The sequence below is a fragment of the Arachis hypogaea genome, chromosome 3, assembly GCF_003086295.3.
Source record: "Arachis hypogaea cultivar Tifrunner chromosome 3, arahy.Tifrunner.gnm2.J5K5, whole genome shotgun sequence".
Classification (NCBI taxonomy): Eukaryota; Viridiplantae; Streptophyta; class Magnoliopsida; order Fabales; family Fabaceae; genus Arachis; species Arachis hypogaea.
Genome location: NC_092038.1, coordinates 96,468,697 through 96,474,972, shown reverse-complemented (window position 1 = coordinate 96,474,972; position 6,276 = coordinate 96,468,697). Strand labels below are relative to the sequence as shown.

General features: G+C 36.4%; 1 non-coding gene across 1 annotated transcript; it reads left to right on the top strand.

The window, feature by feature from the left end:
* The first annotated feature begins 2,667 nt into the window (after positions 1 to 2,667).
* Positions 2,668 to 2,775, top strand: LOC112793722 (small nucleolar RNA R71). The gene has a single exon (XR_003198421.1). It is a non-coding gene; the product is annotated as a small nucleolar RNA R71 (small nucleolar RNA).
* Positions 2,776 to 6,276: the final 3,501 nt, after the last annotated feature.

Sequence of the window (6,276 nt, the reverse complement as noted above, 5' to 3'; positions counted from 1 at the left end):
TGAAGGATTCATGAAATAATTCATAGCTTTAAGACATAGTTACTAAATATTAATGATCATGAAGTAAAGACTCAAAACATAGAAAAGCATAAAATTGAAAAACAGAGAATTAAGAACAAGGAAGTTAAGGAATGAGTCCATCTTAGTGAGAGTGGCGCCTTCTTGAAGGATCAATGGTGCTTTTTGAGCTCCTCTCTGTCTCTTCCTTGCCTCTGTTGCTTGATCCCTAGTGATTTTGGTGCTCCTATCCTTAGTTGCTCCCAATAATTGCTCCTATCCTTAGGTGCCGTAGGTGGTTATGGAAAAACAAAAAAGCTATGCTTTTACCACACCAAACTTAGAATATTCCTTGCCCTCGAGCAAAGAGAAGATAGAAGAGAAGAAGAAGAGGAAGAGATGGAGGAAAGGGAGAGAGGTTTGTGTTTCGGCCATTTAGGGTGGGTTTGGGTGGAAGGATGGATGGATGTGAGTGGTGAAGAGGTGATGAGGAAAAGAGATTGAGGTGATTGGTGAAGAAGAGAGAAGGTAAGTTGAGGTAGGTGGGGATCCTGTGGGGTCCACAGATCCTGAGGTGTCAAGAATTTAACATCCCTGCACCAATCGGGCATGTAAAACACCCTCTGCATTCAATCCTGGTGTTTAATGCCAGATTGATGCTTGTTTCTGGCGTTAAACGCCAGTTTTATGCTTGTTTTGGGCGTTCAATGCCAGTCTACAGCATGTTTCTGGCATTGAACGCCAGTTCCATGCTTGATTCTGGCGTTTAACGCCAGATCCATGCTCTTTTCTGGCGTTGAACGCCAGCCAGATGCTCCTTACTGGCATTTAAATGCCAGTAAGCCCTTCCTCCAGGGTGTGCTTTTTCTTCTGCTATTTTTGATTCTGTTTTTAATTTTAGTACTTATTTTGTGACTCCACATGATCATAACCCTAACAAAACATAAAGGAACAATAAAATAAAAATAGAGTTAGATAAATAAAAATTGGGTTGTCTCCCAATAAGCGCTTCTTTAATGTCAATAGCTTGACAGTGGGTTCTCATGGAGCCTCACAGGTGATCAGGTCAATGTTGTAGACTCCCAACACCAAACTTAGAGTTTGATTGTCGGGCCTTTGTTTGACTTTGTACTGAGAGAAGCTTTTCATGCTTCCTCTCCATGTATACAGAAGAACACCCTTGGGTCTTAAACACAAGGTAGTCCCCATTCAATTGAAGGACTAATTCTCCTCTGTTAACATCTATCATAGCTCATGATGTGGCTAGGAAAGGTCTTCCAAGGATGATGTATTCATCCTCCTCCTTTCTAGTGTCTAAGATTATGAAATCAGCAGGGATGTAAAGGCCTTCAACCTTTACTAACACGTCCTCTACCAACCCATAAGCTTGTCTTACTGACTTGTCTGCCATTTGTAATGAGAATATAGCAGGTTGTACCTTAATGATCCCCAGCTTCTCCATTATAGAGAGTGGCATCAGATTTATGCCTGACCCTAGGTCACACAGAGCCTTTTCAAAGGTCATGGTGCCTATGGTATAGGGTATTAAGAATTTGACAGGATCTTGTCTCTTTTGAGGTAAAGATTGCTGAACCCATGTATCTTGTTCACTAATGAGCAAGGAAGGTTCACCTTCCCAAGTCTCATTACCAAACAATTTGGCATTCAGCTTCATGATGGCTCCTAGATATTGAGCAACTTGCTTTACATCTTCATCCTCTTCAGAGGAAGAATAGTCTTCAGAGCTCATGAATGGTAGAAGGAGGTTTAATGGAATCTCTATGGTCTCTATATGAGCCTCAGATTCCTTTAGGTTCTCAATAGGGAACTCCTTCTTGCTTGAGAGACGTTCTATGAGGTCTTCTTCATTGGGATTCATGTCCTCTCCTTCCTCCTTATGTTCGGCCATGTTGATTATGTCAATAGCCTTGCACTCTCTTTTTGGATTCTCTTCAGTATTGCTTGGGAGAGTACTTGGAGGAGTTTCAATAATTTTCTTACTCAGCTGGCCCACTTGTGCCTCCAAATTTCTGATGGAGGATCTTGTTTCACTCATGAAACTTAAAGTGGCCTTAGACAGATCAGAGACTATGTTTGCTAAGTTAGAGGGGCTCTGCTCAGAATTCTCTGTCTGTTGCTGAGAAGATGATGGAAAAGGCTTGCTATTGCTGAGCCTATTTCTTCCACCATTATTAAAGCCTTGTTGAGGCTTTTGTTGATCCTTCCATGGGAATTTAGATGATTTCTCCATGATGAATTATAGATGTTTCCATAAGGTTCACCCATGTAATTTACCTCTGCTATTTCAGGGTTCTCAGGATCATAAGCTTCTTCTTCAGAAGATGCCTCTTTAGTACTGTTAGATGCATTTTGCCATCTATTCAGAGTTTGAGAAATCATGTTAACTTGTTGAGTCAACATTTTGTTCTGAGCCAATATGGCATTCAGTGAATCAATTTCAAGAACTCCCTTCCTTTGAGGCGTCCCATTATTCACGGAATTTCTCTCAGAAGTGTACATTAACTGGTTATTTGCAACCATGTCAATAAGTTCTTGAGCTTCTATAGGCGTTTTCATTAGGTGAATGGATCCACCTGCAGAATGGTCCAGTGACATCTTAGAGAACTCAGATAGACCATAATAGAATATATTCAGAATGGTCCATTCTGAAAGCATGTCAGAAGGACATCTTTTGGTCATCTGCTTGTATCTTTCCCAAGCTTCATAGAGGGATTCACCATCTTTTTGTTTGAAGGTCTGAACATCCACTCTAAGCTTGCTCAGCTTTTGAGGAGGAAAGAACTTAGCCAAGAAGGCCGTGATCAGCTTATCCCAGGAGTCCAGGCTATCTTTAGGTTGTGAGTCCAACCATGTTCTAACTCTGTCTCTTACAGCAAAAGGGAAAAGCATGAGCTTGTAGACTTCAGGATCTACTCCATTAGTCTTAACAGTCTCGCAGATCTGCAAGAACTCAGTTAAAAACTGGTAGGGATCTTCTGATGGAAGTCCATGGAACTTGCAGTTCTGTTGAATTAGAGCAACTATTTGAGGTTTCAGCTCAAAATTGTTTGCTCCAATGGCATGGATTGAGATGCTTCTTCCATCAAACTTGGAAGTAGGTGTAGTATAATCACCAAGCATCCTCCTTGTATTATTATTTTCGGCTGCCATCTCCTCTTCCTTTTCGAAAATTTTTGTAAGGTTATCTCTGGATTGTTTAGCTTCTCTTAGTTTCCTCTTCAGAGTCCTTTCAGGTTCAGGATCTGCTTCAACAAGAATATTCTTATCCTTGCTCCTGCTCATATGAAAAAGAAGCGAACAGAAAATAATAATGGGGATCCTCTTTACCATAGTAGAGAGACTCCTTTATGTTAATAGAAGAAGAAATGGATAAAAGAAGGAAAAGAGTTAAGACTCCAAACACAAAGGGGAAGATAGGTGCAAATTCTTGAGTAGAAGAGAAGTGTTAGTAGATGAATAAATAAATATAAAGAGATGAGAGAGGGAGAAATTTGAAAATAAATTTTGAAAAAGAGTTAGTGATTTTCAAAAATTAAGAGAAGAAATAAAATTAAAATTAAAAATTGAAACAATTAGTTAATTAAGAAAATTTTGAAAAAGAGGGAAGTGATTTTCGAAAATTAGAGAAGGAAAAGTAGTTAGGTGGTTTTGAAAAAGATAAGAAACAAACAAAAAGTCAATTAGTTAGTTGAAAAAGATTTGAAAATCAATTTTGAGAAGATAAGAAGTTAGAAAATATATTTTGAAATCAAAATTTTTTTTGAAAAAGATAAAAAGATATGATTGAAAAAAGATTTAATTAAAAAGATATGATGGAAAAGATATTTGAAAATAATTTGATTTTTAAAATCAAAATTGATTACTTGACTAACAAGAAACTAAAAGATATGATTCTAGAATTTAAAGATTGAACCTTTCTTAATAAGAAAGTAACAAACTTCAAATTTTTGAATCAATCACATTAATTGTTAGTAAAGCCTTTGAAAATCATGAATTAAAGATAAGAAAAAGATTTTAAATTTCAAATTAAAAATTTTCGAAAAATAGTAAGAAAAATGAAAAAGATTTGATTTTTGAAAAATTTTTGAAAAGATAAGATTTTTAAAATTGAAAATTTGACTTGACTTATAAGAAATAGCTAAGTTTTAAAAATTTTTTACTAAGTCAACTCAAATTTTCGAAATTTTGAGAGAAATAAGGAAAAGATATTTTTTTTTGAATTTTTAATGATGAGAGAGAAAAACATAAAAATGACCCAAAACATGAAAATTTTTTGATCAAAACCAATGATGCATGCAAGAACACTATGAATGTCAAGATGAATACCAAAAACACTTTGAAGATCATGATGAACATCAAGAACATATTTTTGAAAAATTTGATGCAAAGAAAACATGCAAGACACCAAACTTAGAAATCTTTAATGCTTAGACACTATGAATGCAAAAATGCACATAAAAAACAACAAAAGACACAAAATAAGAAAACATCAAGATCAAACAAGAAGACTTACCAACAACTTGAAGATCATGAAGAACACCATGCATGAATTTTTCGAAAAAAATGCATAAATTTTAAAAACATGCAATTGACACCAAACTTAAAAATTGACTCAAGAATCAAACAAGAAACACAAAATATTTTTTATTTTATGATTTTATAAATTTTTTTTGGATTTTTGTAATAAATTTTTTGAAAACATATTTTGGAAAAAGGAAGTAATGAATCCAAAGTCCTCAATCAGAATTCCAGGAATCATGTAATGTTAGTCAAAAGCTCCGGTCCAAGAATTAGATATGGCTTTACAGCCAACCAGGCTTCAACATGTTACATGAAACTCTAGAATTCATTCTTAAAAACTCTGAAAATTTTTGAAAACAGGTGATAAATTTTTGAAAGATTTTTGAAATTTTTTTTTTGAAAATAAAAAAAAAGAAAATTACCTAATCAGAGCAACAAGATGAACCGTCAGTTGTTCAAACTCGAACAATCCCCGATAACGGCGCCAAAAACTTGGTGCACGAAATTGTGATCTCTAACAATGGTGCTCAACTTGGTATGTGCGTTTATAATTCAGCACTTTCTTCACAACTTCGCACAACTAACCAGCAAGTGCACTGGGTCATCCAAGTAATAAACCTTACGTAAGTAAGGGTCGATCCCACGAAGATTGTTAGTATGAAGCAAGCTATGGTCATCTTGTAAATCTCAGTTAGGCGGATAATAAATGGTTATCGAATTTTCGAATAGTAATAATAAATAAACAGAAAATAAAGATAGAAACACTTATGTAAATCATTGGTGAGAATTTCAGATAAGTGTATGGAAATGCTTTGTTCCTGTTGGATCTCTGCTTTCCTACTGCCTTCTTTCAATCCTTCTTACTCCTTTCCATGGCAAGCTATATGTAGGGCATCACCGTTGTCAATGGCTACTTCCCATCCTCTCAGTGAAAAAGGTCCAAATGCTCTTGTCACAGCACGGCTAATCATCTGTCGGTTCTCGATCATGCCGGAATAGAATCCATTGATTCTTTTGCGTTTGTCATCACGCCCAACAATCGCGAGTTTGAAGCTCGTCACAGTCATTCACTCCCTGAATCCTACTCGGAATACCACAGATAAGGTTTAGACTTTCCGAATTCTCATGAATACCGCCAACAATTCTAGCTTATACCACGAAGATTCTGATTAAGGAATACAAGAGATATGCGTTCGGTCTAAGGTAGAACGGAAGTGGTTGTCAGTCACGCGTTCATAGGTGAGAATGATTATGAGTGTCACGGATCATCACATTCATCATGGTGAAGTGCAACAAATATCTTAGAACATGAATAAACTGAATTGAATAGAAAATAGTAGTATTTGCATTAACTTGAGGTACAGCAGAGCTCCACACCCTTAATCTATGGTGTGTAGAAACTCCATCGTTGAAAATACATAAGTGATGAAGGTCCAAGCATGGCCGAATGGCCAACTTCCATGAATGATCAAAAGACCGAATGGTCAAGAGACTATATTCTCAAAAGACATCTAATACAATAGTAAAATGTCCTATTTATACTAGACTAGCTACTAGGGTTTAAAGAAGTAAGTAATTGATGCAGAAATCCACTTCCGAGGCCCACTTGGTGTGTGCTTGGGCTGAGCTTGAGCTTTACACGTGCAGAGGCTTCTTTTGGAGTTGAACACCAAGTTGTAACGTGTTTTTGGCATTCAACTCTGGTTCGTGACGTGTTTCTGGCGTTTGACTCTAGAA